The following is a 22,273-nucleotide window of genomic DNA, read 5'->3' as shown; positions in this document are numbered from 1 at the left end:
CGCACCCTGAACTTTATACTATGGGATCATTCCAGGCTGCAACAGGGAACATAGCCATCAGAAGCCAATCAGTTCGTTAAGATGAGTTAAGTAACAAATGCGTTAAGTAACTTCCTACAGCAAGCCATTTGTCATGAACAACCAGTGACAGCATGATAGAAAAGGCAATTTTACAGAATGGTAGGATTTTCCATGGTTCAAGGAGTCACAGAGGGAAGCGACATGGACAGGAAAATATCTATAATAAAACCCCAGAGTTACTATTATCATGCAGGCTTTGAAAGGAACTAGTGAACTGAAGAAAGATCAAAGTGACATAATCACTAGTAGATGAAAACAGAATTTTCCTTCCTAGCCTTTACATAACTACACTGAATATTAAAGTGGGCAGGGATAATGTAGTCTTGAATATTTCATGATGTATTTTCCTGCAATCGTAAATATTTAATGAAAGGGTGGAAACTTTCACCATTAAATACAATCTTAAAATAGAGTTGAATTGTGTTTTATCTCCCATTATGAACGAGCTTTGAAACTAGGTGGGTGAAATTGACCTGCGCCCCGATTGGGGCCGGTAACCAGCTAGGGCCGAGACTTTATGCAACCAGTGCAGAGGTCCCGCCCCCGCTGCTGAATTGGGGTTATCGCCTCTCAAAGGAAGTAGTTCACTATCTCACGTGCTCCACTTCCTTTAGGAGTGGTTCCAGGGGCGCTGCTGGGGCGGGGACATAAGAACATAAGAAATAGGAGCAGGAGTAGGCCATTTGGCCCCTTGAGCCTGCTCCGCCATTCAATAAGATCATGGCGGATCTGATCTTGGCCTCAACTATACTTCCCTTCCCACTCCCCATAACTCTTGACTCCCTTATCATTCAAAAATCTCCACCTTAACTATATTCAATGACCCAACCTCCACAGCTCTCTAGGGAAGAGAATTCCAAAGATTCACGGCCCTCTAAGAGAAGAAATTCCTCCTCATTTTCATTTTAAATGGGCGACCCCTATTCTGAAATTATGCCCCCTAGTTCTAGATTCCCCCACGAGGGGAAACATCCGCTCTGCATCTACCCTGTCGAGCCCCCTCAGTATCTTATATGTTTCAATGAGATACCGTCTCATTCTTCTAAACTCCAATGAGTATAGACCCAACCTGCTCAACCTTTCTTCATAAGACAACCCCTTCATCTCAGAAATCAACCTCGTGAACCTTCTCTGAGCTGCCTCCAATGCAAGTATATCCCTCCTTAAATAAGGAGACCAAAATTGTACACTGTACTCCAGGTGTGGTTTCACCAACGCCCTGTACAGTTTTAGCAGGACTTCCCTACTTTTATACTCCATCCCCCTTGCAATAAAGGACAACATTCCATTTGCCTTCCTAATTACTTGCTGTACCTGCATGTTAACCTTTTGTGTTTCATGTACAAGGACCCTCAGATCCCTCTGTACATCAGCATTTTGTAATCTCTCCTCATTTAAATAATAATTTGCCTTTTTATTTTTCCTACCGAAGTGGATAACCTCAACTTTCCCACATTATACTGCAACTGCCAGATTTTTGCCCACTCACTTAACCTATCTATATCCCTTTGCAAATTATTTGTGTCCACCATACAATTTGCTTTCCCACCTATCTTTGTATCATCAGCAAATCTGGCTACATTACACTCAGTCCTTTCATCCAAGTCATTAGTATAGATTGTAAATAGTTGAGGCCCCAGCACTGATCCCTGTAACACCACACTAGTTACAGTTTGCCAACCTGAAAATGACCCATTTATCCTGACTCTCTGTTTTCTTTTAGTTAGCCAATCTTCTATCCTGGACTGAAGTGCTACGTGGATGCTCTGATACATTTCAACGCCCCTCCCCTTCGCTTAAAGCGGCGGGCTGCTGCGCACTCTGCAAGGCCTCTGATGGCCTCCATTAGGCCACCAGGGCAGCATGGGAGTGGGACTGCGGCCCGGCACCCAAAACGGAGTGCCGGGCTGCATGGTGGTAACCCGGACCACACGAAGGCTGCTATACTGGAGCCGATCCGAGAGTTGGCAAACCAGTAAAGGTGGTGCACAGGACGCTGGCGCCCTTCTCTTCAAGACCCACCCCGAGAACGGATGTCAGCCAGCTTTGTGACCCGTGAAGCTGGCGTTGTCATCCACTTGTGCCAGCCTCATGGCCCTTCGGAAAATTTCCCCTGCAGGGTGGTAAGGGCTCTGTGTGGGGCAGTGACGTCATCGCCGGATGCGCGGTGGTCCAGGGCGCGGTGGTTTAGGCTGGTAACGCCTCCACCAGTCACCCCCCCCGGGGATAAAAGTTTGCTCTGCCCCTAAAAAGAGGGCAATTTCATCGTCTAGATCTTGAATTGGAATTAGGATTGTCTAAAAATGTACTTTCAAATCGGCCCAATTCTGATCAATTTGTGTTTCAGGCTTTGCTTTCCTCCAGGTTAGGTAAGTGCTTGTATCATTTTAAGTGCTTGCATCATTTTAAGAAGTCAAAATCTGAGGATTATGGAGCTGCAGTGTGTTGTGGCTGTGATGCCGAGGTCATGTGCGTCCTTGCACTCAGTTCCGAGCATCATTGTGGAGACCTGGTAATGAGTTACTGATCCTCTTACGAATGGTGATGTGTGACCCAAAGTGAGTGGGAAGAAAATAGGAGGATTTCATAAGCCCACACATAAAAAAAGAAAATATGTTAATTGGGAGGGAAGAATAGCATTTGTTCAAAATTAATATTTTCATTTTTTTGCTTTTATATCTTTGTTTTTATTTATTTTCTGTGCTATTGATGTATTTTATTCTAGACCGGAAAACCATCCAAACTGCTCAAATCTATTGCTAATGGATTTTATACATTAATTTTTGATTGCACAGAAAGCATCAAAGGGGAATGGAGTTCCTACAATGTGTACAGGACTCCTTTCTAACCCAATATGTAAAAAGCCCAACAAGGGAGGATTCTCCATTGGAACTAGTAAAGGGGAATGAACCAGAACAAATAAGAGAAGTGAAAGTTGGGGAACATCTAGGTAATAGTGACCATAATATAATACGCTTTAAGATGATAATTGAGAAGGACATAGGTATGACGAAAAGCTGATTGTGAGGGGCTGAGAATAGAACTTGAGAAAATAAAATGGGCAACAATATTGGCAAAAAACGATATAGAACAGCAATGGGAAACATTTAAAATGGTGTTCAACAGAATGCAGGGACAATCTATTCCGCTAAAAGGAAAGAACAAACTAAACACTAATGAGACTCCATGGATGACTGAAGCCAAAAGGGAACAATTGAGGGTAAGGTAAGAGGCATATATTAAGGACATAAATGGCAAGGGAGTGCATGATAAGAGAGAATACAAAGGTATTAGGAGATAAATCAAAAACAATTAGGAAGGCAATGAGGAACTATGAAATTAAATTATCAAGAAACATAAAACAAAATAGTAAAATAGTTTACAGGCACATCAATAAAAAAAGGAAGGAAAGTTAGAATGGGAATAGGGTCATTGAGGGATAGACAGGATAATACCACAGGTAACGATAGAGAGATGGCAGAAATATTAAATAATAATTTTGCTTCACTATTTACCAGTGAGATAGAACAGGTGGACATGACATTGGATGATGTGATTAGTAATGATAAAAATGCATTGAAAATAAAAAGACGGGATATATTAAATAAACTAATCAAACTCAGAGGATAAAACCTTTGGTGTGGATGGATTGCATTCACACATTTCAAAAGAATCTAGGGAAAAGGTATCAAGGCAGTACTATACATATTTTATAATTCGTTTGAAAATGGTGTAGTGCCAGAGGACTGGTGGATAGCGAATGTAATATCTATATTTAAGAAGGGGGAGAAAACATATCCATAGAACAGGAAATTATAGACCAGTCAGCTTAACATCGGTGGTAGGAATAATAATGGAACTCTACTAAAGGAGAAAATAGAAGAACATCTAGGGCCCAAGTTTCGGCCTCAGTTGCTCCTGATTTTTTGGAGCAACTGGTGTAGAACGGAGTATCTTAGAAATTCAAATTCTCGGCATTTAGTTTGCTCCAGTTCTAGTCAGTTAGAACAATTTCACTTTGGAACAGAATTTTTTTTTCAAAAGGGGGCGTGTCCGGCTACTTACGCCTGTTTTCAAAGTTTCGGCAGTGAAAACTTACTCCAAACTAACTTAGAATGGAGTAAGTGAAGATTTTTGTACGCTCGAAAAAACTTTGTCTACACTTTAGAAAATCAGGCGTAGTTTACAAATCATGCGTTGGGAAGGGGGGGGCGGTTTAAAGGGAAGTTTACAAACATTAACCACTTCAGTTTTACAAATAAAGAGCCATCGTTAATAATAAATGATAAAAACATCAATAAATCAACCAATAAATCAATCAAAAAATATTAATAAGAAATAATTTTTAAAAAAATAAATAAAACATTTTCTACTTAACGACTGCAGCACCGGGAGCCCAGCGTGCTGGGATGCCCCCCCTCCACCCCCCCCCCCCAAGTGTGTATCCATCAGTGTCTCTATCTCTGTCTGTCTGTCTGTGTGTGTCTCTCACTCTCTGTCTGTCAGTGTCTGTGTTTCTGACAGCGAGGGGAGGAGGGGGGTAGAGGGAGAGGGGGGGCAGGGGGAGGGGAGGGAGGGAGGCAGAGGAGGAGGGAGAGGGGGAGGGATGGGGAGAAGGGGGAGGGGGAGAGAAAGGGGGGAGGAGAAGGGGGGAGGAGAAGGGGAAGGGGGGAGAAGGGGAAGGGGGGAGGAGGAGAAGGGGGAGAGGAGAAGGGGAAGGGGGGAGAGGAGAAGGGGAAAGTGGGGGAGAGGAGAAGGGGAAAGGGGGGGAAAGAGAAGGGGGGGAGAAGGGGAAGGGAAAGGGAGGGAAGGAGAAGGGGGGGAAAGGAGAAGGGGGAAAGGAGAAGGGGGGGGGAAAGGAGAAGGGTGGAGAAAGGAAATGGGGTGGAGAAAAGAGAAGGGGGGAAAGGAGAAGGGGGGAAGTAGAAGGGGGGAAAGGAGCAGGGGGGGAAAGGAGAAGGGGGGAAAGGAGAAGGGGGGAGAAAGGAGATGGGGTGGAGAAAAGAGAAGGGGGGAAAGAAGAAGGGGGGGAAAGGAGAAGGGGGGAAGGAGAAGGGGGGGAAAGTAGAAGGGGGGGAAAGGAGAAGGGGGAAAGGAGAAGGGGGGAAAGAAGAAGGGGGGAAAGGAGAAGCGGGGGGAAAGGAGAAGCGGGGGGAAAGGAGAATGGGGGAAAGGAGAAGGGGGTGGAAAGGAGAAGGGGGGAAAGGAGAAGGGGGTGGGGGAAAGGAGAAGGGGGGGAAAAGAGTAGAGGGGGGGCGGGGGGGAGGCTGAACGGGCCGGGCCCGGCCGGTCCCAAGACTTCGGGCAGGGTCCGTCCCCAGCACCAGATTTACAGGTAGGTGGCATTGGGTCAGGTCGGATCCGGGGTCCGGGGTCGGGAGCGCGGGTCGGGTTGGGGGGAGCACAGGTCGGGTCGGGGGGAGCACGGGTCGGGGTCGGGAGCGCGTGTCGGGGGGGGCGGAGGGAGGTCGGTTCGGTTTGGGTCGGAGGGAGGGAGGGAGAGGGAGGTCAGGTCAGGTGGGGGTGGGGGGGAGGCGGGGAGCGCGGGTCGGCTTGGGTCGGGTCGGGTCGGGTCCGGGTGGGGGGGGGGTCGAGAGCGCGGGTCGGGTCGGGGGGGGTGGTGGGAGGGAGGTCGGTTCGGTTCGGGTCGGGGAGGAGGGAGGGAGGGAGAGGGAGGTCAGGTCGGGGTGGGGGGGGGAGCGTGGGTCGGGTCTGGTCCGGGGGCGGGGGGTGGGTGGGGGAAAGCGGGATTCGAGCCGGGTCGGGAGGAAGCAGGAGCTGGGTGTGGGAGGAGCCTTATGCACGCAGCCCCAGTGAGACCATTTGGCCAGGGCTAGGGGCTGCGTGCTTCGGGCCTCTCCCACACAGTTTTGGGCGCCTGGAGCTACTGCACATGCGCGCCCACTGTAGCACGCATGTGCAGAGGTCCCGCCATTGTTTTCAGTGCAGGGACCTAGCTCCGTCCCCAACTGCTCGTGCTGCGCCGCGCCTGACTCAAGAGGACCTGCAGGGAGCCAGAGAATACGGAAGTTTTTTTTAGGCGCACTTTGTGGTGCGAAAAATGGGCGTCCAGGTCGGGGCTGTGCCGTTCTAGGCACGGCCCGAAACTTGGGCCCCTCAAAACCATAGCAATAACTAGTCAACATGCATTTAAAAAGGCAAAGTCTTGCTTGACCAACCTCATTGAATTTTTTGAAGAGGTAACAGAGAGAGTAGGCAATGGTAATGCAGTAGATATAATTTACCTAGATTTTCAAAAGGCCTTCTATAAGGTACCCCACAATAGACTGATGAACAAGGTCAGAGAATGCAGAGTCAGGGTACAAGTAGCAGAAGGGATAGCCAGCTGGCTTCAAGACAGAAAGCAGAGAGTCGGGGTAAAGGGTAGCTATTCACAGAGGCAGAAGGTGGGTAGTGGTGTTCCACAGGGATCAGTGCTGGGACCACTACTGTTCACAATTTATATTAATGATTTAAACTTTGGAATCACAAAAACACAATTCCTAATTTTGCAAATTGACGAGGATAGTCAATACTGAGGAGGACTGCAACACATTACAGGAGCACATTAATAAACTTGCAGAATGGGCATATAATTGGCAAATGAAGTTCAACACAGATAAATGTGAGGTATTACATTTTGGTAGGAAGAATAGGGAGGTCACATATTACTTGGAGGGTACGAGTCTAGGTGGGGCAGAGGAACAAAGGGATCTCGGAGTACAAATATACAAATCACTAAAAGTTGCGACACAGATTAGCAAGGCCATAAAAAAGCAAACCAAGCACTTGGGTTTATTTCCAGAGGTATAGAATTGAAGAGTAGGGAAGTTATGCTAAACCTGTATCGAACCTTGGTTAGACCACATTTAAGAGTAATGCGTACAGTTCTGGTCAGGAAGGCCAATGGTATTGCAAAGGGGATGGAGTATAAAAGCAGGGAAGTCTTGCTACAGCTATACAAGGTATTGGTGAGGCCACACCTGGAATACTGCGTGCAGTTTTGGTTTCCATATTTACAAAAGGATATACTTGCTTTGGAGGCAGTTCAGAGAATGTTCACTAGGTTGATTCCGGGGATGAGGGGGTTGACTTATGAGGAAAGGTTGGGTAGATTGGGCCTCTACTCATTGGACTTCAGAAGAATGAGAGATGATCTTATCGAAACGTATAAGATTATGAGGGGGCTTGACAAGGTGGATGCAGAGAGGATGTTTCCACTGATGGGGGAGACTAGAGCTAGAGGGCATAATCTTAGAATAAGGGGCTGCCCATTTAAAACAGAGATGAGGAGAAATTTCTTCTCTCAGAGGGTTGCAAATCTGTGGAATTCGCTGCCTCACAGAGCTGTGGAAGTTGGGATACTGAATAAATTTAAGACAGAAATAGACAGTTTCTTAAACGATAAGGGGATAATAAGGGGTTATGGGGAGTGGGCAGGGAAGTGGAGCTGAGTCCATAATCATATCAGCCATGATTTTATTGAATGGTGGAGCAGGCTCGAGGGGCTATATGGCCTACTCCTGTTCCTATTTCTTAGGTTCTTATGTATGTTCTTATATTATAAAAAGAATTTGGAGGTATTGGTGAGGGTGCATAAAAGATTTACAAGTATGATACCAGAAATGCGAGGGTTCACATATCAGAAAAGCATGGACAAGCTGGGACTCCTTTCTCTTGAAAAAAGAAGGCTGAGGGGTGACCTAATAGAGGTCTTTAACATTATGAAATGTTTTGATAGAGTGGATACAGAGATTGTTTCCACTTGTGGGGAAGAACATAATTAAAGGCCATCAATATAAGATAGTCACCAAGAAATCCAATAGAGAATTAAGAAGAAACTTCTTTACCCAAAGAGTGGTGAGAATGTGGAGTTCGCTAACCAAAGGGAGTGTTTGAAGTGAATAGTGTAGATGTATTTAATAGGAGCATATGAGGGAGAAGGGAATAGAAAGTTATGGGGCAGGATACTCCAAGCTCTGCTGAGCTGCATGCAGATGCTGAACCTTGGAGGCCGTCGAGAAAGAGGGTTATCTTGGAGAGGCAGCAACAATTGCATGAGGCTCTGAGAGCTTTTGCAGCCGTGATGTGTGAAAATGTACGGAGAATGGAGGAGTCCATCTCCAACATGAGCACCAGCATCTCGCAGGTGATGGTGACGATGTGCTGTTCCATGGAAAAGATGGCCACCTGCATGGAGTAGCAAATGCGCCAGTCCAACAAGAACATGCTTGCTGTGAACAACAGATGGCAGAAGCTCATTGACCTCATCTCGAGGAGGGATATTAATATAGACTTGGGCGCAAAATCGGGAGCAGCAGCACAACAAGCAGCTAGCCAGAACAGCGCTAACTGACCTGGGAGGACAAGAAGTAAAAAGATTGAAAGTGTAATGTCACAGGAAAGTGGGGAAGTGATTGGTTGGTGAGTATTTCTCTCTTTCTTGGGCATTAGTTTAAATTAAGAACCGTGATTAAAAATTAAACGTTCAAAAATGTCAAAACTTGATTAATTAATACATTAGAGATGGCACAGCAGGCAATGTGTTACTGCATGTGGAAGCTGGTTGACCCCATTGAGGTCCACTGTGACCAGATCAGGGAGGGGGAGAGCTACCTGGACGCTGTGTTCCAGGAGGCAGTCACACCCCTTAGATGAATTAATTCAAATTTGGTCCATGGTCAGGGACAGGAGGGTGTGACTACAAGTGAGGCAGGTATGGGGTCCTCGGAGGTAGTGATGGAGAAGCCTCAGCCCTTGCTCTTGTCCAACAGATTCGAGGATTTTACTCCCTGTGTGGACGAGGGCAGGGATTGCAGAGAGGATGAGCAAACTGACCACAGCACCGTGGTACAGGGGACCATTCAAGTGGGGGGGGGGGAGTAAAAAGAAATGTTGTAGTGGTAAGAGATCGTATCAATAGGGGGATAGATACTGTTCTCTGCAGCCGAGAGTGTGAGTCCTGAAGGCTGTGTTACCTGCCCGGTGCCAGGGTTAAAGACATCTCCTCTGGGTTGAAGAGGAAGTTGGGGCTCAAAATTGGCCAGGAGTTGCTCCGTATTTTTTGGAGCAACTTGATTTTTCTGGAGAATATTAAAAATCTCCATTTTGCACATCCAATTTGCGCCAATGTAAGTGAGTTAGTTACATTTTTTTAGTTTAGTTTAGTTTTTCTCAAAAGGGGTGTTACCTGTCACCTATGCCAATTTTGGCCATTTAGGCCACTTTGGCCAGCTAATAGTTACTCCAAATCTACTTAGGCCAGTGTATGTGGCCACTTTGGCCACTTGTGAAAACCCTTGCAGAGAGTTAAGAAATCAGCGCAGGTAGATATATCGGAGGCCAGCAGAACTTAATGACTTGACTAAAGAATGTGAATAGGATCAAACAGCTATACAGGACATCATATGACAAACTTTGCAAAGTTAATTTACTATACAACAGAAGCATTCATGGAAGTTTAAACTACAAAAATAAAAGAAGTAAAAGATAGTTGAATTAAATTGCTCCAATCTCACAACTACTTTAAACAAGTATTTGTTTGCAATGATTATACTGGGCCAAAATTGAGCCCGTATTAAAGTCTACTTCAATAAATAAGATATTCTCTCAGTGTTCCTCCGTCACTTATGTTCTTCTTTCACAATAGCACCAGGTAAATAGGATTGACAAATGGCCACCCCTATTCACAAGAGAAAAAACATATTTACATAATTTTTTCAAAATATATAAATAAAAAATAGAAGTAAGCCCTCCCCTACCTTCATCTTCAGCCCAGGAAGGCAGCGGGCCGGCCTGTGCGGTAGGCCACTCGGCCTGGGATAGGGGCGGGACGCACCAGCAGCCGATATGATGATGATGATGATGATAATCGGGTCCCACGCTACAGCACGCACACTGAGAGGCTGTGGGCGAGGAGCTACCGCGCATGTGCGCACACTGCAACGCGCATGTGCAGGCGTCCCGGTACTGTTTTCAGCGCGGGACACTAGCTCCGCCCCCGACCTGACTGGCCACGCTGCGCGAAGACCCGGGAGAGGCCGGACAGCGGCCAAAGTGGGGAGCGATTTTTTCCGGAGCACTTTTCAATGCAGAAAAGCGCGCATCTCCGTTGAATGCACCGAAAAAAGGGGTGGGCCAATTTTGAGCCCTTGGAGTGGGAGGGGGAAGATCCAGTTGTCATGATCCACATAGGTACCAATGACATGGGTAGAACAAAGAAAGAGGTTCTGTTGAGGGAGTATGAGCAGCTAGGGGCCAAATTAAAAAGCTGAACCACAAAGGTAATAATCACTGGATTACTACCTGAGCCACAAGCAAATTTGCATAGGGTAAATAAGATCAGAGAGATGAACACATGGCTCAAGAACTGGTGTGGGAGAAATGGGTTTCAATTCATTGGGCACTAGCACCTGTACAGGGATAACAGGGAGCTGTTCCATTGGGACGGGCTTCACTTGAACCAGGCTGGGATGTGTCCTGGTTAATCGAATAATCAGGGCTGCAGAGAGGGCTTTAAACTAAATACTGGAGGCAGGGTGGGTGCGGGGAGGGTTCAGCTGAGTGGAAATTTAAAATATCAAAGCGCAAGGAGAAAGTAATAGAGCAGGCTAGCAGTGGGGGAAATGATAACCAGAGTGTGATAGGAAGGAACAGAATGTATAAAAATAAGAGTGTATCAGAAAATGGGATCAAAGTAGGGAAAAATGGTTAAAAGAAAAAATCAAAAGCTCTTTATCTGAATGCACGCAACATTCATAACAAGACAGATGAGTTGACAGTACAAATAGATATAAATGGGTATGATCTGATAGCCATTACTTAGACGTGGTTACCAGGTGACCAAGGCTGAGAACTGAATAGTCAGGGTTATTTGACAATTCAGAAGGATAGACGGAAAGGAAAAGGAGGTGGGGTAGCTTTGTTAATAAAAAATGAGATCAGTGCAGTAGTGAGAAATGATATTGGCTCAGAAAATGAAGATGCAGAATCAGTTTGGGTGTAGATAAGAAATAATATGGGGAAGAAGTCACTGGTGGGCGTAGTCTATAGGCCCTCTAACGGTAGCTCGTTGGTGGTATTTCTCCAGTGATTTGAGGTGTCTACTGTATATGGTCCACGTCTCTGAGCCATACAGGAGGGTGGATATCACTACAGCCCTGTAGACCATGAACTTGGTGGCAGATTTGAGGGCCTGATCTTCAAACACCCTTTTCATCAAGCGGCTGAAGACTGCACTGGTGCACTGGAATCTCATTGTTGATGTCTACCCTTGTTGATAATAGGCTCCCAAGGTATGGAAAGTGGTCCATGTTGTCCAGGGCCGCACTGTGGATCTTGATGACTGGGGGGATATTGCTGTGTGGCGTGGTCAGGCTGGTGGAGGACTTTTGTCTTACGGATGTTTAGTGTAAGGCCCTGCTTTCATACACCTCAGTGAAGATGTTGACTATGACTTGGATTTAACATAAGAACATAAGAACATAAGAACATAAGAATTAGGAACAGGAGTAGGCCATCTAGCCCCTTGAGCCTGTTCCGCCATTCAACAAGATCATGGCTGATCTGGCCGTGGACTCAGCTCTACTTACCCGCCCGCTCCCCATAACCCTTAATTCCCTTATTGGTTAAAAATCTATCTATCTGTGACTTGAATACATTCAATGAGCTAGCCTCAACTGCTTCCTTGGGCAGAGAATTCCACAGATTCACAACCCTCTGGGAGAAGAAATTCCTTCTCAACTCGGTTTTAAATTGTCTCCCCCGTATTTTGAGGCTGTGGCCCCTAGTTCTAGTCTCCCCGGCCAGTGGAAACAACCTCTCTGCCTCTATCTTGTCTATCCCTTTCATTATTTTAAATGTTTCTATAAGATCACCCCTCATCCTTCTGAACTCCAACGAGTAAAGACCCAGTCTACTCAATCTATCATCATAAGGTAACCCCCTCATCTCCGAAATCAGCCTAGTGAATCGTCTCTGTACCCCCTCCACAATTAGTATATCCTTCCTTAAGTAAGGTGACCAAAACTGCACGCAGTACTCCAGGTGCGGCCTCACCAATACCCTATACAATTGCAGAAGGACCTTCCTGCTTTTATACTCCATCCCTCTCGCAATGAAGGCCAACATTCCATTCGCCTTCCTGATTACCTGCTGCACCTGCAAACTAACTTTTTGGGATTCATGCACAAGGACCCCCAGGTCCCTCTGCACCGCAGCATGTTGCAATTTCTCCCCATTCAAATAATATTCCCTTTTACTGTTTTTTTCCCCAAGGTGGATGACCTCACACTTTCCAACATTGTATTCCATCTGCCAAATCTTAGCCCATTTGCTTAACCTATCTAAATCTCTTTGCAGCCTCTCTGTGTCCTCTACACAATCCATTTTCCCACTAATCTTTGTATCATCTGCAAATTTTGTTACACTACACTCTGTCCCCTCTTCCAGGTCATCTATGTATATTGTAAACAGTTGTGGTCCCAGCACCGATCCCTGTGGCACACCACTAACCACCGATTTCCAACCCGAAAAGGACCCATTTATCTCGACTCTCTGCTTTCTGTTAGCCAGCCAATTCTCTATCCATGCTAATACATTTCCTCTGACTCCGTGTACCTTTATCTTCTGCAGTAACCTTTTGTATGGCACCTTATCGAATGCCTTTTGAAAATCTAAATACACCACATCCATCGGTACACCTCTATCCACCATGCTCGTTATATCCTCAGAGAATTCCAGTAAATTAGTTAAATATGATTTCCCCTTCATGAATCCATGCTGCGTCTGCTTGATTGCACTATTCTTATCTAGATGTCCTGCTATTTCTTCCTCAATGATAGTTTCAAGCATTTTCCCCACTACAGATGTTAAACTAACTGGCCTATAGTTACCCGCCTTTTGTCTGCCCCCTTTTTTAAACAGAGGCGTTACATTAGCTGCTTTCCAATCCCCTGGTAACTCCCCAGAGTCCAGAGAATTTTGGTAGATTATAACAAATGCATCTGCTATAACTTCCGCCATCTCTTTTAATACCCTGGGATGCATTTCATCAGGACCAGGGGACTTGTCTACCTTGAGTCCCATTAGCCTACCCCCCTAGTGATAGTGATTGTCTCAAGGTCCACATTCCTGTGACCAGCAATTTTTGGCATGGTTTTTGTGTCTTCCACTGTGAAGACCGAAGCAAAATAATTGTTTATGGTCTCAGCCATTTCCACATTTCCCATTATTAAATCCCCCTTCTCATCTTCTAAGGGACCAACATTTACTTTAGTCACTCTTTTGCGTTTTATATATCTGCAAAAGCTTTTACTATCCGTTTTTATGTATTGCGCAAGTCTACCTTCGTAATCTATCTTTCCTTTCTTTGTTGCTTTCTTAGTCATTCTTTGCTGTTGTTTAAAATTTTCCCAATCTTCTAGTTTCCCACTAACCTTGGCCACCTTATACGCATTGGTTTTTAATTTGATACTCTCTTTTATTTCCTTGGTTATCCACAGCTGGTTATCCCTTCTCTTACCACCCTTCTTTTTCACTGGAATATATTTTTGTTGAGCACTATGAAAGAGCTCCTTAAAAGTCCTCCACTGTTCCTCAATTGTGCCACCGTTTAGTTTGTGTTTCCAGTCTACTTTAGCCAACTCTGCCCTCATCCCACTGTAGTCCCCTTTGTTTAAGTATAGTACGCTCATGTGAGACACTACTTCCTCACCCTCAATCTGTATTTCAAATTCAACCATACTGTGATCACTCATTCCGAGAGGATCTTTTACTAGGAGATCGTTTATTATTCCTGTCTCATTACACAGGACCAGATCTAAGATAGCTTGCTCCCTTGTAGGTTCTGTAACATACTATTCTAAGAAACAATCCTGTATGCATTCTATGAATTCCTCCTCCAGGCTATCCCGTGCGATTTGATTTGATCAATCGATATGTCAGTTAAAATCCCCCATGATTACTGCCATTCCTTTTTCACATGCCTCCATTATTCCCTTGATTATTGCCCGCCCCACTGTGAAGTTATTATTTGGGGGCCTATAAACTACGCCCACCAGTGACCTTTTTCCCGTTACTATCTCTAATCTCCACCCACAATGATTTAACATTTTGTTCATTAAAGCCAATATCGTCTCTCACAACTGCCCTGATATTATCCTTTATTAACAGAGCTACCCCACCTTCTTTCCCTTCTTGTCTATCTTTCCAAATCGTCAGATACCCCTGTATGTTTAATTCCCAGTCTTGGCCACCCTGCAACCACGTTTCTGTAATGGCCACCAAATCATACCCATTTGTAATGATTTATGCCGTCAACTCATTTACTTTATTTTGAATGCTGCATGCGTTTAGGTCGAGTGTTTTAATACAAGTTTTTAAACCATGATTTTTAGTTTTGATCCCTCCTGCAGCCCCTTTATATTCAGTGGCCCTTTTTGTTTTTTGCCTTGGGTTTCTCTGCCCTCCACTTTTACTCATCTCCTTTCTGTCTTTTGCTTTTGTCTCCTTTTTGTTTCCCTCTGTCTCCCTGCATTTCAGTCCCTGAATGTGCACAGATGCATGCGTCGTCAGCGTACTGTAGTTCGACGACACAGACCACTTTCTATACCTCGGAGGCCTATTATCAGCAAGGGCAGACATCGACGACATCGCCTGCAGTGTGCCAGCCGCCTGAGGAAGAGACTGTTCGAAGATCAGGCCCTTAACTCTGGCACCAAGCTTATGGTCTACAGGGCTGTAGTGTTACCTGCCCTTCTGTGGCTCAGAGACTTGGACCATGTACAGTAGACTCCTCAAATCGCTGGAGAAATACCACTAACGATGTCTCTGCAAGATCTTGCAAATCCCCTGGGAGGACAGATGCACTAACGTTGGCATCCTCGACCAGGCCAACATCCCCAGCATCGACACACTGACCACACGCGACCAGCTCAGTTGTTCGCATGCCTGACACAAGACAAACAAAGCAAGCACTCTACTCGGAACTCCTATGCGGCAACGAGCCCAAGGTGGGCAGAGGAAATGTTTCAAGGAAACCCTCAAAGCCTCTTTGATAAAATACATCATCCCTACTGACACCTTGGAGTCCCTGTACAAAGATCGCCCAAAGTGGAGGAAGTGCATCCGGAAGGGCGCTGAGCATCTCGAGTCTCATCGCCGAGAGCGTGCAGAAACCAAGCGCAGGCAGCGGAAGGAGAGTGCGGCAAACCAGTCCCACCCAGCCTTTCCTTCAATGACTGTCTGTCCCACCTGTGACAGAGACTGTAATTCCCATATTGGACTGTTCAGTCACCTAAGAACTCATTTTTAGAGTGGAAGTAAGTCTTCCTCGATTTCAAGGGACTGCCTGTGATGATGATAACTGTAGCTACACTGTTGGATGAAGTATAAATAAAGAAATAATGGAGGCTTGTAAGAAAGGTATGGCAATAATCATGGTCGATTTTAATCTTCATATTGATTGGACAAATCAAATTGGCCAGGGTAGCCTTGAGGAAGAGTTCATCGAGTGTATCCGAGATAGTTTCCTTGAACAGTACATTGCGGAACCAACCAGATAGCAGGCTATCTTGGAACTGGTACTTTGAAACATAGAAACAAATGCAGGAGTACGCCATTCGGCCCTTCGGCCCTTCGAGCTTGCACCACCATTCAATAAGATCATGGCTGATCATTCCCTCAGTACCCCTTTCCTGCTTTCTCTCCATACCCCTTGATCCCTTTTGCCGTAAGCGCCATATCTAACTCCCTCTTGAACATAGCCAATGAACTGGCATCAACAACTCTCTGCGGTAGGGAATTCCACAGGTTAACAACTCTCTGAATGAAGAAGTTTCTCCTCATCTCAGTCCTAAATGGCCTACCCCTTATCCTAAGACTGTGTCCCCTGGTTCTGGACTTCCCCATCATTGAGAACATTCTTCCCGCATCTAACCAGTCCAGTCCCACCAGAATCTTATAAGTTTCTATGAGATCCTCTCTCATCCTTCTAATCTCCAGTGTATAAAGGCCCAGTTGATCCAGTCTCTCCTCATACGTCAGTCCCGCCATCCCAGAAATCACTCTGGTGAACCTTCGCTGCACTCCCTCAATAGCAAGGACGTCCTTCCTCAGACTAGGAGACCAAAACTGAACACAATATGTCAGGTGAGGCCTCACCAAGGCCCTGTACAACTGCAGTAAGACCTCCCTGCTCCTATACTCAAATCTCCTAGCTATGAAGGCCAACATACCATTTGCCTTCTTCACCGCCTGCTGTACCTGCATGCCAACTTTCAAGGACTGATGAACCATGACACCCAGGTCTCGTTGCACCTCCCCCTTTCCTAATCTGCCGCCATTCAGATAATATTCTGCCTTCGTGTTTTTGCCACCAAAGTGAATAACCTCACATTTATCCACATTATACTGCATTGGCCATGCATTTGCCCACTCACCTAACCTGTCCCAGTCACCCTGCAGCCTTTTAGCATCCTCCTCACAGCTCACACTGCCATCCAGTTTAGTGTCATCTGCAAACTTGGAGATATTACACTCAATTCCTTCATCTAAATCATTAATGTATATTGTAAAGAGCTGGGGTCCCAGCACTGAGCCCTGCGGCACTCCACTAGTCACTGCCTGCCATTCTGAAAAGGACCCGTTTATCCCGACTCTCTGCTTCCTGTCTGCCAACCAGTTATCTATCCACGTCAGTACATGACCCCCAATACCATGTGCTTTGATTTTGCACACCAATCTCTTGTGTGGGACCTTGTCAAAAGCCTTTTGAAAGTCCAAATACACCACACCCACTGGTTCTTCCTTGTCCACTCTACTAGTTACATCCTCAAAAAATTCCAGAAGATTTGTCAAGCATGATTTCCCTTTCATAAATCCATGCTGACTTGGACCGATCCTGTCACTGCTTTCCAAATGCGCTGCTATTTCATCTTTAATAATTGATTCCAACATTTTCCCCACTTTTGATGTCAGGCAAACCGGTCTATAATTCCCCGTTTTCTCTCTCCCTTCTTTTTTAAAAAGTGGTGTTACATTAGCTTCCCTCCAGTCCATTGGAACTGATTCAGAATCAATAGACTGTTGGAAAATGATCACCAATGCATCCACTATTTCTATGGCCACTTCCTTAAGTACACTGGAATGTAGACTATCAGGCTCCAGGGATTTATTGGCCTTCAATCCCATCAATTTCCCGAATACAATTTCCTGCTTTATAAGGATATCCTTCAGTTCCTCCTTCTCACTAGACCCTCAGTCCCCTAATGAGACAGGATTAATAAATTATCTCTTCGTAAAGGATCCTCCAGGAAAGAGTGACCATAGCATGGTTGAATTTCAAATTTAGTTGGAGGATGAGAAAGTTGGATCTCAAAGCAGTGTCCTGATCTTAAATAAAGGCAATTACAAAGATATGAAGGCAGAGTTGGCTAAAGTGGACTGGGAAAATAGATTAAAGTGTAAGACAGTTGATGAGCAGTGGCACACATTTAAGGAGATATTTAATAACTCTCAACAAAAATATATTCCAGTGAGAAGGAAAGACTTCAAGAGAAGGGAGAACCATCCATGTTTAACTGAGGAAGTAAAGGATGGTATCAAATTGAAAACAATGGCATACAAAGTGGCCAAGATTAGTGGGAGGCCAGAGGTTTGGGAAATTTTTAAAAATCAGCAAAGGATGACTAAAAAAATTAGAAAGAGAGGGAAGATAGAGTATGAGAGTAAACTAGCAAGAAATATAAAAACAGAGAGTAAGAGCTTCCACAGGTACATAAAAAGGAAGAGAGTAACTAAAGTAAAAGTTGGTCTTTTAGAGGATGAGACTCGGGAATTACTAATGGGAAACAGGGAAAAGGCAGAGACTTTGAACAAATATTTTGTATCGGTCTTCACAGTAGAAGACACTAAAACATCCCAATAATGGATAATCAAGGGCCCATAGGGAGGGAGGAACTTAAAGCAATCACTATCACTAAAGAAGAAGTACTTGGTAAAATAATGGGGCTAACAGTGGACAAGCCCCTTGGACCTAATGGCTTGCACCCTAGGGTCTTAAAAGAAGTGGCTGCAGAGATAATGGATACATTGGTTGTAATCTACCAAAATTCCCTGGATTTTGGAGTGATCCCAGTGGATTGGAAAAACCGTAAATGTAACTACCCTATTTAAAAAAGGAGGCAGTCAGAAAGCAGAAAACTATAGAAACATAGGAATTTACAGCGTAGAAGGAGGCCATTTCGGCCCATCATGCCACGCCGGCTGACAAAGAGCCACACGGCCCTCGGTCAGCAGCCCTGAAGGTTACATATAAACCAATGAACAATGGTGGAAATTAAAGAACACCCAGCCCAACCAATCCGCCCCACACAACTGCGACACCCCTTACACTAAAACATTCTGCACTCCACCCCAACCGGAGCCATGTGATCTCCTGTGAGAGGCAAAAACTAGATAAAAACCCAGGCCAATTAGGGAAAAAAAAATCTGAAAAAATTCTTCTCTGACCCATCCAGGTGATCGAAACTAGTCCAGGAGATCACCCTGGCCGTATTCGATTCCCTGCAGACAGAAAGCAGGAAACTATAGACCAGTTAGCCTAATATCTGTTGTTGGTAAATTGCTGGAATCCATTATTAAGGAAGCAGTAGCAGAACATTTGGAAAAGTATAATACAGTCAAGCAGAGTCAGCATGGTTTTATGAAAGGGAAATCATGTTTGATAAATTTGCTGGAGTTCGTTGAGGATGTAACGAGCAGAGTGGATAAAGGGGAACCAATGGATGTGATGTATTTGGATTTCCAGAAGGCATTCGATAAGGTGCCACATAAAAGGTTACTGCGCAAGATAAGAGCTCACGTGGTTGGGGGTAATATATTAGCATGGATAGAGGATTGGCTAACTAACAGAAAACAGAGAGTAGGGATAAATGGGTCATTTTCTGGTTGGCAAATGGTAACTAGTACGGTGCCACAGGGATCGGTGCTGGGGTCTCAACTATTTACAATCTATTATAATGACTTGGATGAAGGGACCAAGTGTAATGTAGCCAAGTTTGCTGATAATACAAAGATGGCTGGGAAAGCAAGTTGTGAGGAGGACACAAAAAAATCTGCAAAGGGATATAGACAAGCTAAGTGAGCGGGCAAACATTTGGCAGATGGAGTATAATGTGGGAAAGTGTGAGGTTATACATTTTGGCAGGGAAAATAAAAAAGCAAATTATTATTTAAATGGAGAGAAACTACAAAATGTTGCAATACAGCAGGACCTGGGGGTCCTTGTGCATGAAACACAAAAAGTTAGTCTGCAGGTACAGCAGGTAATCAGGAAGGCAAATGGAATGTTGGCCTTTATTGCAAAGGGGGATAGAGTATAAAAGCAGGGAAATCCTCTAGAACTGTACAGGATATTGGTGAGGCCACACCTAGAGTACTGCGTACAGTTTTGGTCTCCTTATTTAAGGAAGGATATACTTGCATTGGAGGCAGTTCAGAGAAGGTTCACTAGGTTGATTCCGTAAATGAAAGGGTTGACATATAAAGAAAGGATGAGCAGGTTGGGCCTATACTAATTGGAGTTTAGAAGAATGCAAGGTGATCTTATTGAAACATACAAGATACTGAGGGTGCTCGACAAGGTAGATGCAGAGAGGATGTTTCCCCTCGTGGGGGAATCTAGAACTAAGGATCATAGGTTAAGAATAACGGCCCTCACAGGCTCCAAAACCCAATGGACGTCTACCAAAAGTGTCAAAGAAATTGCAGCAGGGGAGTGAGCAGCTTGCCTCTACCTCTGCTGAAGCCACAGGGGTTGCACCTCGTAGAAGCACTCGGAAAAGAGTAAAGACTCAATCTTAGATGCACAAGAGTCTGCACATGGGTGTATGAAAAAAATGTTATGTTAAGCTTCAGTTACATTTATGATGCACATACATTAATTTATTTGCACAACTTTCCTGTCTTGTCCATTTTTGCCTGGTACTTGGGAAGTGGCTTTGTCACTTGGAGTGAATGGTGAGACATTACTTCACCTCGAGCACTGGCGGTATGGCTGAGAGGAATGGTTTGTTCATTGTAGGACTGCTGTGTGGTGTTGTTGGGGACTGAGTGGGTGTGGGGGGAAGTTAATGCAGCATCTGGAAGCCATTTGGGTGCACTGGAGCAAGTTTAGTAAATCTGGCCATTATGAGGCTATTCAGGGCCTCCTGGGGAGCAATGTGTGCCGCCGCTGGTGCTACCTCCACCTCAGGTTCATACTCCTGCTCCTTGTCTTCCCTCTGTTCCTCCTCCTCTGAAGATTCTGTGCGCTCTGCGCCTTGCTCCTCTTGCAACTCCAATTCTCGTTGCTGCGCTATGTTTTGCAATGCGCAGCATACGATGATTCTGGAGACCCTGGCTGGTGCGTACTAGAGGATTCCTCCAGATCTGCCAAGGCATCTGACGTGCATCTTCATCATGCCGATTGCTTGCTCTATGACACATGTGGTGGACATGTGTCTGTCATTATAGCGAGGTAATTTGAGTACAGGGGCAGGGAGGTATTGCTACAGTTGTACAGGGCCTTGGTGAGGCTACACCTGGAGTATTGTGTACAGTTTTGGTCTCCTAAGTGCAGCGAAGGTTCACCCGACTGATTCCCGGGATGGCGGGACTGACATGTCAAGAAAGACTGGATCAACTGGGTTTGTATTCACTGGAGTTCAGAAGAATGAGAGGGGATCTCATAGCAACGTTTAAAATTCTGACGGGTTTAGACAGGTTAGATGCAGGAAGAATGTTCCCAATGTTGGGGAAGTCCAGAACCAGGAGTCACAGTCTAAGGATAAGGGGTAAGCCATTTAGGACTGAGATGAGGATAAACTTCTTCACCCAGAGAGTGGTGAACCTGTGGAATTCTCTACCACAGAAAGTTGTTGAGGCCAATTCACTAAATATATTCAAAAAGAAGTTAGATATAGTCCTTACTACTAGAGGGATCAAGGGGTATGGCGAGAAAGCAGGAATGGGGTACTGAGGTTGCATGTTCAGCCATGAACTCATTGAATGGCGGTGCAGGCTCGAAGGGCCGAATGGCCTACTCCTGCACCTATTTTCTATGTTTCTATTATAATGCTCCTCGGCCTCAGTACTTGGCCTCCTCAGGGGTGTCTATGTTTCTATGTTTCTATTATAATGCTCCTCGGCCTCAGTACTTGGCCTCCTCAGGGGTGTCATCAGCCATGTATTCAGTGGATAATCCTTGTCTCCAAGCAGCCAGCCGGTAAGTCTGTTTGGAGGTGCGAAGAGTTGAGGGAGGGTGGATGGTGCAGGACGAAAGAGTCATGGCAGCTGCCAGGGATTCTGGCACACACACTTGCAAGATGATCTTTTTATGGTTGCAGACAAGCTGCACATTGAGGGAGTGGATGTCCTTGTGGTTCACAAACAATCCTGGGTGTTGTGGGGGTGCCCTGATGCCCACATGTGTGCAGTCGATGATGCCCTGCACCCGTGGGAAGCCAGCCAGAGCTGCAAAGCTGAGTGCCTGCTCAGTAACACCGGCTTCATCAATGGTCAAGTTTACATAAATGACTGACTTGTCAAACATGGCATCGGTCAGCTGGGTGATGCATCTGTGGGCGGCCGACTGCGAGATCCTACAAATGTCTGCTGCAGATCCCTGGAAGGAGCCTGAGGTGAAGAAGTTGTGGCCATTGGTGACTTTGACAGCCACTGGTAAGGCGTGTCCACCAGGTTCTCTGGGCAGCAAGTCTTGTTCCAGCAAACTACAAATGTCTGCTACAAGCTGGTGTGATAGCCTGAGCCTCCTGAAGCACTGCTGCTCAGTCATGTTGAGGAAGCTCATTCTCTGCCTGTATACCCTGTGTTGGGGATATCGACTCTGGCACAGTGCAGCCCTGTGCTGACCCCCTCTTTCCTGTGGAGCATCAGGTCATTGAGGAGAAGGCTGCTGGTATTATGGCTGCTGCTGCTGCTGTTTTTGGTTCTGGAGCTCAGTTTGGTCTGATTCTGAGGACCAGGGTGAGACAGCATAAGCGGTACCCATGCTGATCGAAAAGATGGCAGGTCAAGTGGAAATCAGAAGTCCAGTCCTTCAGTGTTGTGATAATGAGTTTCAATGTGGTGAGAGTGACTTCTGAGGTTGTGGAAATTACCTGAAAAACTGCTGACAGCTAAATCTCTGCAC

At 45.5% G+C, this 22,273-nt stretch overlaps 1 protein-coding gene across 5 annotated transcripts in view; it reads right to left on the bottom strand.

Moving 5' to 3' along the window:
- otofa (otoferlin a) overlaps window positions 1–22,273 on the bottom strand; it is a 655,153-nt gene that overhangs the window by 361,273 nt on the left and 271,607 nt on the right. The window lies entirely within an intron of this gene.

Source organism: Pristiophorus japonicus, chromosome 7 (assembly GCF_044704955.1).
Source record: "Pristiophorus japonicus isolate sPriJap1 chromosome 7, sPriJap1.hap1, whole genome shotgun sequence".
Classification (NCBI taxonomy): Eukaryota; Metazoa; Chordata; class Chondrichthyes; family Pristiophoridae; genus Pristiophorus; species Pristiophorus japonicus.
This window is presented reverse-complemented; position numbering and strand designations above follow the sequence as displayed.